This window comes from Tachyglossus aculeatus, chromosome 4, assembly GCF_015852505.1.
Source record: "Tachyglossus aculeatus isolate mTacAcu1 chromosome 4, mTacAcu1.pri, whole genome shotgun sequence".
In the NCBI taxonomy this organism is placed as follows: domain Eukaryota; kingdom Metazoa; phylum Chordata; class Mammalia; order Monotremata; family Tachyglossidae; genus Tachyglossus; species Tachyglossus aculeatus.
Genome location: NC_052069.1, coordinates 55,206,476 through 55,219,226, shown reverse-complemented (window position 1 = coordinate 55,219,226; position 12,751 = coordinate 55,206,476). Strand labels below are relative to the sequence as shown.

At 44.4% G+C, this 12,751-nt stretch overlaps 1 protein-coding gene across 4 annotated transcripts in view; it reads right to left on the bottom strand.

The window, feature by feature from the left end:
- CDC14A (cell division cycle 14A) overlaps positions 1-12,751 on the bottom strand; it is a 212,210-nt gene that overhangs the window by 103,504 nt on the left and 95,955 nt on the right. The gene's annotated exons all lie outside the window — the stretch shown is intronic.

Here is a 12,751-nt window from a genome sequence, read left to right as displayed (position 1 = left end):
ACTGGATGAATGAATGAATGACCCTAGAGCTGCCAAGGCCACTCACGGGAGCCATAGAGCCTGCCATTCATTCAGTCGTATTTACTGGGCACTTACTGTGCGCAGTAAAGTACAATTCAGCAATAAGGAGAGACAATCAGGAAGAGGTGTAAAGACAGCCAAACCACGGTAGGGTAAAGAGAGAAGCAAAGAACCTTTCAACCACATGAGAGCCCTGCCCAAATCCACAAAGGGCTCTCATTGGAGCCAATACCTCCACTTATCATCATCAATCGTATTTATTGAGTGCTTACTGTGTGCAGAACACTGTACTAAACGCTTGGGAATTACAAATTGGCAACATATAGAGACAGTCCCTACCCAACAGTGGGCTCACAGTCTCCCGTAGTTCCAGGGCCCCATGTGGCCCAGGACCCCCAGGCTCCACTGCCTCTGGGTCCCCAAAATGCTACCCTAGAGCCCATGCCAGTTTCCCTGGGCATCATTCCCCATCATCTCCATGGAACCCCTGAATGGCAGGGGCACCAGAGAAGAAATGGAACTGCAAAGCAGTTGCACGAAATAACTATGACAGTGTGTATTAAGCACTTACTATGTGCCAAGCACTGCAGTAAGGCAGCGGGACAGATGCAAGATTCATTCATTCATTCAATCATATTTATTGAGCACTTACTGTGTGCAGAGCACTGTACTAAGTGCTTCAGAAGTACAAGTTGGCAACATACAGAGACGGTCCCTACCCAACAACGGGCTCACAGTCTAGAAGGGGGAGACGGACAACGAAACAAAACATGTGGACAGGTGTCATCAGAATAAATAGAAATAAAGCTAGATGCACATCATTAACAAAATAAATAGAATAGTAAATATGTACAAGTAAAATAAATAGAGTGATAAATCTGTACAAACATATATACAGGTGCTGTGGGGAGGAGAAGGAGGTAGGGTGGGGGGATAGGGAGGAGGAGAGGAATTAGATTAGAACAGATTAGACACAAACCTGGTCCCACATGGGGCTCATAGTCTATGGGGCAGGGAAAACAGGTATTTTATTCTTACTTTACAGGTGAGGAAACTGAGGCACAAAGAAGTTAAGTGATTGGTGCCTGATCACCCGGCAGGCATGTGGCAGAGTTGGGACTAGAACCCATATTTCCTGACTCCCAATCCCAAAATCTTTCCAGCATGCCACAACCAACGATAGGCGAGTACGTGGCAGCAGCAGAAGGACCAAGGAACCCCAAAGCCAGGGGAGAAAAATCCAGAATTTATCTTTCAAGAATTAGCATACAGTCCATTTTAAAGTGGAGGAAAAGTTTTGCTAATCTCTGATGAACACAGCAGTGGCAAATCTGCAATTGGAAAGCAAATTCTAAGACCCACGTGGTTTCTGCCGGCCAAGGGTTTAGTTAAAAAAAAAACAAAAAAGATAATTTAGTTATTGTTTGTTAAGCTCCTCCCCTTGTTCCCCATGTGATGGGAGGAGGTGGGTGGGAAAACAGGGAAAAAGGAGTCAGACAGACAGTGTCTATGTCTGCATGGATTAAAAGAGAAAATTTTTTTTTTCATCTATTTAAAAAAATTTGAAAGCAAATGAGCAAATTATTATAACTGTAATTCTACTTATTCTAACAGTTTTGACACCTGTCTACGTGTTCTGTTTTGTTGTCTATCTCCCCCTTCTAGACTGTGAGCCCGTTGTTGGGTAGGGACCATCTCTGTTGCCGACTTGTACTTCCCAAGCGATTAATATAGTGCTCTGCACGCAGGAAGTGCTCAATAAACACGATTGAATGAATGAATGAATGAATGAGTTCCATTTGCTGATTCAAGTGAACATGGCTCTAGTGATGAGCCTGGGTCATTAGTAACCTGGGCACATGCAGGCTTAGGGCCCTGTCAACCCAACACAACGGCCCTGCCACCAAGAGTGATGCAACAGTGCCCGCTGCAGTACAGGGAGTGCCCAATCCCATTGGGCAAGGCCTGGAGACAACCCTTAAGGCTAACAAAGGTCCAGGGGGTGCGAGGCAGAAACTTGACCTCATACTCCAAATCTCTTTGCTATCCACCCAGCTGACCAAAGGACGGAAAGTGTCTGGCGCCAGAGAAAGCCACTGCTAAGCAAGTCTTTACAAGAGGAAAGGCGGCACTGATTGATGGTCTGACTGACTGACCCAGGAGCACACAAAGGAGAGGGAAGAGGGAGAAAAAAAAAAAATAAAGACATCCTAGCCGGAGCCCACCATCCAGAGAATAGACAAATTTACAGGATTTAGCATTTTGTTGCACCTTCAGATTAAACATTGCTTGCAAAAGGGGACACCAATGGGTTTTCACAGACAAGACTTGCTAAATGATAAATGAAAACGGTAGGCCAACAGCACAATAGCCTGCTTAAAAGAAATATTTCCAGGCACCACGATCCTCAAGGTTAACCAACTAATGCAAATGTGTAGTTAGCTATTCAACAATTTGGTCTCAAACGCTTTCTAAAAATGCCTCTGAGTTCCTGAGCCACTGAAAAACAAAATACCCCTGATGATGTTTCGAAACAGCCACGACAGACATGTATTACAGACTGTCCCAGAACTTCCATGGGCCTAAAAATAGCCTTTGCTGACAAGACTAGTCAGGTAGGACTCAATCACAGTTGTGGAGAAACTAGCTAATGATGGTAAGAGTGCAATGAGACCATGTGGCAAACCTCAATGGCTCCACTTTAATCTGTATAACCCCAGAACCTCAGGGGACAGACAGGTCAAGAGGCAAGGAGACAGTCCCCTGGATAACAGCTTGTGAAGAAGGCCTACTGAAGTGCTGGGAGCTGTAAATAGTCTTACCCAATCACACGGGCCTAACTTTTAGTGGTCCATGATAATAATAATAATTGTAGTACTTGTTAAGCACATATGCTTACTAGGTGATGAGCACTGTTCTAAGCACTGGGGTGGATTCAAGATAATCAGGTTGGACACAGTCCCTGTACCACATGGGGCTGACAGTTTAAACAGAAGAGAGAAGCTGAATCGAATCACTATTTTACAGATGAGGAAACTGAATCATGGAAAAGTTAAATAATAATAATAATAGCATTTATTAAGCGCTTACCATGTGCAAAGCACTGTTCTAAGCGCTGGGGAGGTTACAAGGTGATCAGGAGGTCCCATGGGGGGCTCACAGTCTTAATCCCCATTTTACAGATGAGGTAACAGAGGCACAGAGAAGTTAAGTGACTTGCCCAAAGTCACACAGCTGACAACTGGCGGAGCCTGGGTTTGAACCAATGACCTCTGACTCCAAAGCCCACGCTCTTTCCACTGAGCCACGCTGTTTCTCATGACTTGCCCAAGGTCACACAGTGGGCAAGTGGCAGAGCTGGGATTAGACTCAGGTCCTATGATTCCCAAGCCCATGATCTTTCCACTAGGCCGCATTGCTTCCCTAGTGGGCTCCCTACCCTAATTACTGGGTTTGCTGGGATTACTACCAATGTCTACGATTGCAAAGTTTACCATTTGCAAAGTACTGCACTAAGTTTAAATAAAGGTACTTTCATTCCACAATATATTACTCTACTGCATACACAATGTACAATAAAAACAAAACAAACCATAGTCATCTTAAAAGGATAAAAAGGTAGCACATTATATTTTCTCAAAAACATTTGAATAACAATGATGATGGCATTTGTTAAGCGCTTACTATGTGCCAAGCACTGTTCTAAACGCTGGGGGGATACAAGGTAATCAGGTTGTCCCACGTGGGGCTCACAGTCTCCAGCCCATTTTACAGATGAGGTAACTGAGGCCCAGAGAAGTTAAGTGACTTGCCCAAAGTCACACAGCTGCTAAGTGGCAGAGCTGGGATTAGAACCCAAGACCTCTGATTCCCAAGCCCGGGCTCTTTCCACTAAGCCACGCTGCACCACATCACTATAAAGAGAAATTAAGTGGTCATTAAGAGGTAAAGCCTACGAAGTAGAGTTAAGGAGGGAAAAATTTTCACTGAAATCTCATATTTTGAAAAACTTTCCTTGATGGTGAGATTGTTCAGAATGAATGGCCTTTTTTCAAGAACACTGTAGAAAGGCACCTTTGCTTGGGACAGATAAACTAGATTAAAACTCCAGAAGATAACAATGAATCTTTTTGATCTGTGATTTTTCTCCTTCAAAGAACCAAAGTAAATTCTCCAGTTAAAGGAAAAGGTACTCCAGACAGAAAAACTAATAATAATAATAATAATAATAATAATAATAATAATATTTAAGCACTTACTATGTACTTAGCACTGAACTAAGCGCTGGGCAAGATGTAAAGATAATAAGGTTGGACAGAGTCCCTGTCCCAGCTAGGGATCTCAGTAAATGGGAGGAAGAACAGGAACTGAGTCCCCAATTAACACATATAATAAAAAGGAAAACACTTTTACTTCATTTCAATAACGAAACAAATTTAAAAAACACCTGCAGAGAGAGATAGTAGCACTGGAGCCTCAGGTTTTGTCTCATCTTCCTGTTCCTCCTGACAGTGGCCTTACCCAGAGAGGCAAATTGAGAAACGGCATAGCCCAGTGGATAGAGCATGGGATTGGGTGTCAGAAGGACCTGGGTTCTAATCCTGCCTATGCCACATGCCTGCTGTGTGACCTTGGATATGTCACTTCATTTCTCTTTTCCTGTTACCTCATCTATAAAATGGGGATGAGAGTGTGAACCCCAAGTGGGACAGGGACCTGATTAATTTATATCTACCCCAGTGCTTTGAACAGTGCTTGGGACAGAGTAAGCACTTAACATGTACCATAGTTAATAATAATAATAATGATGGTATTTGTTAAGCCCTTACTCTGTGCCAAACACCATTCTAAGCTCTGGGGAGGTTACAAGGTGATCAGGTTGTCCCACGGGGGCCTCAGAGTTTTAATCCCCATTTTACAGATGAGGTAACTGAGGCACAGAGAAGTTAAGTGATTTGCCCAAAGTCACACAGCAGACAGTTGGCGGAGCCAGGATTTGAACCCATAACCTCTGACTCCAAAGCCCATGCTCTTTCCACTGAGTCATGCTGCTTCTCAATCACCTGTTATCCTTTCCACTTAGACCCCAACAACCAAGTATGACGAAGACTGTGTCCAGCCTAATTTGTCTTTTATCTACTTCAAAGCTTAGTACACAGTAAGCACTTAACAAATACCACAGTTATTATATTATGATTATGGATATACTGATCTATCATGATTATTACTCATTCATTCATTCAATCAATCATATTTATTGAGCACTGTGTGCAGAGCACTGTACTAAGCACTTGGGAAGTACAAGTCAATAACATATAGAGACAGTCCGTACCCAGCAACGGGCTCACAGTCTAGAAGGGGGAGACAGACAACAAAACAAACAAGTAGACAGGTGTCAAAGCTATATATACATCATTAACAAAATAAATAGAGTAGTAACTATGTACAAGTAAAATAGAGTAATAAATCTGTACAAACATATATACAGGTGTTGTGGGGAGGGGAAGGAGGTAGGGTGGCAGGGGATGGGGAGGAGGAGAGAAAAAAGGGGGCTCAGTCTGGGAAGGCCTCCTGGAGGAGGTGAATTCTCAATAGGGCTTTGAAGGGAGGAAGAGAGATAGTTTCGCGGATGTGTGGAGGGCGGGCATCCCAGGCCAGGGGAAGGACGTAGACCGGGCATCAACGTCGGGACAGGCGAGAACGAGGTACAGTGAGGAGGTTAGCAGCAGAGGAGTGGAGGGTGCAGGCTGGGCTGTAGAAGCAAAGAAGGGAGGTGAGGTAGGAGTGGGCAAGGTGATGGAGAACCTTGAAGCCAAGAGTGAGGACTTTGTGCTTGATTCATAGGTTGACTGGCAGCCACTGGAGATTTTTGAGGAGGGGAGTAACATGCCCAGAGCATTTCTGTACAAAGATAATCCGGGCAGCAGAGTGAAGTACAGACTTAAGCAGGGAGAGACAGGAGGATGGGAGGTCAGAGAGGAGGCTGATGCAGTAATCCAGTCAGGACAGGATAAGAGATTGAACCAGCAAGGTAGCGGTTTGGATGGAGAGAAAAGGGCAGATCTTGGCGATGTTGTGGAGATGAGACCGGCAGGTTTTGGTGACGGATTGGATGTGTGGGGTGAATGACAGAATGGAGTCGAGGATGACACCAAGGTTGCGGGCTTGTGAGACGGGAAGGATGGTAGTGCCGTCTACAGTGACACGAAAGTCAGGGAGAGGACAGGGTTTGGGAGGGAATATAAGGAATTCAGTCTTGGATGTATTGAGTTTTAGATGGCAGGCAGACATCCAGACGGAGATGTCCTGAAGGCAGGAGGAGATACGAGCCTGGAGGGAGGGAGAGAGAGCAGGGGCAGAGATGTAGATTTGGGCGTCATCAGCACAGAGATGATAGTTGAAGCTATGGGAGTGAATGAGTTCACCAAGGGAGTGAGTGTAGCTAGAAAACAGAAAGGGTCCAAGAACTGACCCTTGAGGAACCCCTACAGTAAGAGCATGGGAGGTGGAAGAGGAGCCCGCAAAGGAGACTGAGAATGAACGGCCAGAGAGATAAGAGAAGAACCAGAAGAGGATGGAGTCTGTGAGCCAAGGTTGGATAGCGTGTTGAGGAGAAGGGGGTGATTCACAGTGTCGAAGGCAGCTAAGAGGTCGAGGAGGATTAGGATAGAGTAGCAATCATAGAGTATTATGATATATTATGACATATGCCCATGCTCAACCCTCGAACAAGAAGTAAGAAGGTGGTGTCAGAGACATAGGGCTGGAATGGAGGAAAAGTGGCAAGAAAGTTAACAGGCAAGCTAAACTCTTTTAAAATGGCAGTCTCCAGGTCCACACACCTAAGTCAACTCTTGCCAATTGTATTCTACACCTGAACGGTGTTTATGTGGCCCACCAACTGAGAACTCCTGATATAAATCAAGGAACTATTAACTTAACTATTAACTTATTAAATATGATGTACTGTTACAAATTAAATGTGTTTTACCAAACTTCTGATCATACTGCTTCTCTCACTCTATGTAATGCATATTTGAAGCTTGGGTGTTATTGTTATATAAAATGTATCTTAAAATGACATCTGTAAAATCCAAAGCCATATTTTAATTATTGTAAAATGGGCTTAGATCTGTATTTCGGTTGGACAATGTAAGTATATTTCACACTCCTATGTATCTGGTTACAGTGAACAGAAGACAGTCTCCAACTCAAACCTTCCTATTTGACTCTCCAAGTTCTTAGAAGCTTTGCAATGTTGCACCTCCTTTATGTCTGTTAGGAATCTGCAAGTTCCAACATGCCCAGATGATTTTAAATAATAGAAGCCACTGGGTTCTGCCCTGACTAGCTTCCTTAACAATGGAATCCGCCTCTACGACCGGGGATCACTAAGGGTCATCCCCACAAAACATGTACCTTCATGTCTCATACACGTATCAGACACGTCTCAGATATTGAGAAGCGGCGTGGCTTAGTGGAAAGAGCAGCGGCTTGGGAGTCAGAGGACATGGGTTCTAATCTCAGCTCTGTCACCTGTCTGCTGTGTGACCTCAGGCAAGCCACTTAATTTATCTGTGCCTCAGTTACCTCATCTGTAAAATGAGGATGAAGACGGTGAGCCCCACGTGGGAATAACTGATTACCTCATATCTACCCCAGTGCTTAGAACAGTGCTTGACATATAGTATGTGCTTAACAAATACCATCTATTATTATTATTTATTGTTATTATTCCCATAATGATCTGCCAGAAGCATTTCACTAATGAAAGGCTGTGCGTGAGTTGTGCCTACTGTCTGTACTCCAGAAGTGAAGATGAGTCAGACACTTGCATGGGGCTGACTGGGGAGACCCAAACCAGAACATTACCCACACAGACAGTCCAGTTCCAGGTTATTTTCGACCCAAAGGTCCACAAGGCAGGTGACCTGCTTCCAGGATTTCTGCAGGTGCAGCCCACACCAGATTCTTGAACCTGCCTCTAAGTAGGTTTTCCTCAGCCTCAAATCCCAATAGCCCCAGAATCAAGCCAGCTTCCAGGAATGAAGATATTTGGCATTTTGGTTTAGTGGAAATATCTTGGGCCTAGGAGTCAGAGGACCTGAGTTCTAACCCTACCTCCACCACATGCCTGCTAGGTAACCTTGGGCAAGTCACCCAAAAGCTCTGTGCCTCGGTTTCCTCATCTGCTAAATGGAGAGTCAATACGTGTTCTTTCTCCTACCTAATAATAACAATAATTGTGGTATTTGTTAAGTGCTAACAGTGTTCCAGGTACTGTACTACGCACCAGGGTGGATACAAGCAAATTGGGTTGGACGCAGTCCCTGTCCCGCAAGGGGCTCACAGTTTCCTTCCCCATATTTCAGATGAGGTAACCGAGGCACAGGGAAGTAAAGGTTATTTGAGCAAAGCCACACAGCAGACAAGTGGCAGAGTCAGGATTGGAACCCAAGACCTTCTGACTTCGAGGCCCATGCTCTATCCACTAGTCATGCTGCTCCCCTTAGGCTGTGAGCCCCTTGTGGGAAAGGACAGTATCTGACCTGATTACCTTGAATCTATCTACTCTCTCCTAGACCCCCTCCAATCTGGCTTCCGTCCCCTACACTCCACCGAAACTGCCCTCTCAAAGGTCACCAATGACCTCCTTCGTTGCCAAATCCAATGGTTCCTACTCTATCCTAATCCTCCTCAACCTCTCAGCTGCCTTCGATACTTGTGGATCACCCCCTTCTCCTCAACATGCTATTCAGCCTTGGTTCAGAGACTCCGTCCTCTCCTGGTTCTCCTCATCTCTCCGACGGTTCATTCTCAGTCTCCTTTGCGGGCTCCTCCTCCCCCTCCCATCCCCTTATTGTAGGGGTTCCTCAAGGGTCAGTTCTTGCTTCCCTTCTATTCTCCAAGTATACTCACTACCTTGGTGAACTCATTCACTCCTACAGCTTCAACTATCATCTCTGTGCTGATGACCCCCAAATCTACATCTCCACCCCTTTTCTCTTTCCCTCCCTCCAGGCTTGTATCTCCTCCTGCCTTCAGGACATCTCCCTCTGGATGTCTGCCAGCCATCTAAAACTCAACATGTCCAAGACTGAGCTCCTTACCTTCCCTCTCAAACCCTGTTGTCTCCCTGACTTTCCCATCACTGTAGACGGCACTACTATCCTTCCCGTCTCACAACCCCGCAACCTTGGCGTCATCCTCGACTCCGCTCTCTCATTCACCCCACACATCCAATCCATCACCAAAACTTGCCAGTCTCACCTCCACAACATCACCAAGATCCGCCCTTTCCTCTCCATCCAAACCACTACCTCACTGATTCAAACTCTCATCCTACCCCGACTGGATTACTGCATCTGCCTCCCTTCTGATCTCCTATCTGCCTGTATTTCCCCGCTTCAGTCTATACTTCACCCTGATGCCTGGATTATCTTTGTACAGAAACTCTCAGGGCATGTCACTCCCCTCCTCAAAAATCTCCAGTGGTTGCCTATCAACCTTCACATAAAGCAAAAACTCCTCACTCCTGGCTTCAAAGCTCTCCATCACCTTGCCCCCTCCTACCTCACCTCCCTTCTCTCCTTCTACAGCCCACCCAAAACCTTCATTCCTCTGCCGCTAACCTTCTCACTATGCCTCGTTCTTGCCTGTCCCACCATTGACCCCTGGCCCTTGTCCTACCTTTGGCCTGGAATGCCCTCCCTCCGCACATCCACCAAACTAGCTCTCTTCCTTCCTTCAAAGCCCTACTGAGAGCTCACCTCCTCCAGGAGGCCTTCCCAGACTGAGTCTTCCCTTTTTCCTCTCCTCCTCCTCCCCTCCTCATCGCCCCACCATCCTATCCCCTTCCCCTCCCCACAGCACTTGTGTATATTGTACATATTTATTACTCTATTTATTTTATCAGTGATGTATATATAGCTATAATTATATTTATTCTGATGGTATTGACACCTGTCTACTTGTTTTGTTTTGTTCTCTGTATCCCCCTTCTAGACTGTGAGACCATTGTTGGGTAGGACCGTCTCTATATGTTGCCGATTTGTACTTCTCAAGCACTTAGTACAGTGCTCTGCACACAGTAAGTGCTCAATAAATACAAATGAATGAATGAATGAATATCCCTGTGCTCTGTATGCTGCTTGGCACATAGTAAGCATTTAACAAATACCACAATGATTATCATTATTGTTATTACAGTTTCCTCAGCTTTAATGAGATGCAAAAACCTTTACATTTGAGATACTTCATGTAGTTTACTTTTCCAGTTAAAAATTAATCATAGATTTATTAAAAACTGAACTTTATTAAACATCTCATCTCCTTGCCTGAATATCTACTATACGAAATACCCAAAACTTGGACCCATACTCCCTCAATTCTTCATTACTAACTCCCTTAGACCTCCTCTTACCACATAATACTTTAGTGTCTGAAATAGAGACTGAGGGAGGAAAATAATTATAATATTGTTCACTTCAAGTCTTCTCCTTTTCCTTACCAAAAATAGGGGCTGCTTATCCTGAAGAAGAGAAGTACACAGATGAAAACAACAGGCTATGATAAGCATTTTGACAAGTCCTTGAAAGATAGATGGGAAAGGGCGCTTGAGAATCAGGAGGAACGAGAAAGGAGGGAGGAGGAGAGTTAGAGCCAAAAACACGTGTTCAGTCAGTGCCGTTGCTTAGGGAAAATAATGGTCAGTTCCATTCTACTGACCAGAAAACTCAATTAGCCTTGCTAAGACACTTCTGCTCATATATCATTTTAAATTGCCCTTTCCTGTTTTCCACCCTTTGAGGGCTTAAGAGCAAGTTCAGGCAGGCTGAGGGAAGGTCTTTCACCTCTATCTATTTTTAATTTGATGTTCAGTGGTTCCACCTGCTTTTTCAGTGGCAACTAAAGTGTCAGCAATTTAGGGCCTAAAAGTTGGTCCATGGCCTGATTTAAGGGATCAAATATTAATGACAAAGGAGTAACTCACTCACTTTGAGAATTGGCAACACCTCTCATCGTAACACTAATTCCCTCAAAGCCTTTCCCAAAAGCAAGCCACTTGCTTACTAGCCTATTATTTTTTCCCCCTCAGCAATCCCATGCATTTACGAATGCAAGCCCAACGGTGTTCAAAACACAAAATTTTATAAAATTCCCCTATACAGGAATTTGGGGTTGTGAAATCGCTCATCGAATAGTTGCCAACCCCTCCCAGTCTCCTGCAGAAACTCCTTACCAATGGTTAAACAGCAGTCCATCAGCTTTCTCCCTTATACCTAACCTCACTCCTCTCCCACTACAACCCAGCTCGCACACCACCCCTCTAACACCAACCTACTCACTGTACCCCAATCTTGTCACTTGCCACTGACACCTCACTCACACCCTCCCTTTTTCCTGGAATTCCCTCTCCCTTCATATCTGACAGAACATCACTCTCCCCATCTTCAAAGCCCTACTAAAATCATATCTCCTTCAGGAAGTCTTCGCTCACTAATCCCTCATCTACCCTCCCTACTTCACTCTGTCACCTAAACTTTCAGTTCTCATCCACTAAGTACTTAGGTACTTCCCAGCCCCTCCTCCTGCAGCATTTAATGTATATATCATTCAGCTCCTGTAACCTGTGCTTCCCCTTTTAGACTGTAAGCTTCTTGAGGACAAAGTTCATGTGTAGCTAATTCTACCATACTCTCCCAGGTGCTTAGTACAGAGTTCTGCATGGAGTATTATGGTATTTATTCAGTGCTTATTTGTGTGCTGAGCAGTGTTCTGAGCACTGGGCTGAATACAAAATAAACAAGCTTGAACAGTCTAAATTTTGGAGAGCAAAAATAATCTTAAATACTCTGCACAAACTACGATCCAGAACAACTTCACTCTGAAATCAATGTGTAGGACATTTCAGGAAGTTGGAGGTGGGACACGAAAACAAGAAAGTCAATTAGCCTGGGCTTTCAAGTACTTCTCTGGACTACTAGTAATGTTGAAAAAAAAACAACCCTAAAATCAGTGATACCTTTTTTTTTCCCCAAGAGACCCCTCTGATCAATAAAAGCCTAAGAAAAATCCTATCGGGACTGATAAATGGCAGACTGTAAATTCACTGTGAACAGGGAATGTGTCTTACAACTCTGTTGTACTGTTCCCTCCCAAGAGCTTAGTACACTGCCCTGTACAGAGTAAGTGCTCAATAAATATCATCGATGATGAATGGCACATCCAACCTATTGAATTGCCACTAAAAGTGATCCCACGATGACATCCATCCCCCTACTCTGGGAGATATTCACAGCAACCTTAACTTTTGCCACTAATAAACCCATCATAGACCTAAAGTTACCTGGGTGTATAAGCCTTGCTGAATAGTACTAGACAATTCATTCACTTCTGTAGCTCTCGAGTTCTCTGTCTGTACAATGGAAAGAATGCTGACCTTCCCCACAGTGTTGTGGTGTGAAATAACTAAAATATTTATAAAGAGTTTTGCAAGGAATAAATGCTAAACTATCATAACTTGGATCTTACCTCTGGCATTTGGGAAATCTTGGGAGGTGAAAGGAGGTTTGTGGAATCCAGTCCTTTTCAACTTTACTCAAGAGTGAGCCTCTCAGATAATTTTTTGATAAAACCTCCAATCATCATGGCAGGGGCTACTGGGCACATGTGAACTGTGAGGCATGGGTACCTACCCCAGTGCTTAAAACAGTGCTGGACACACAGT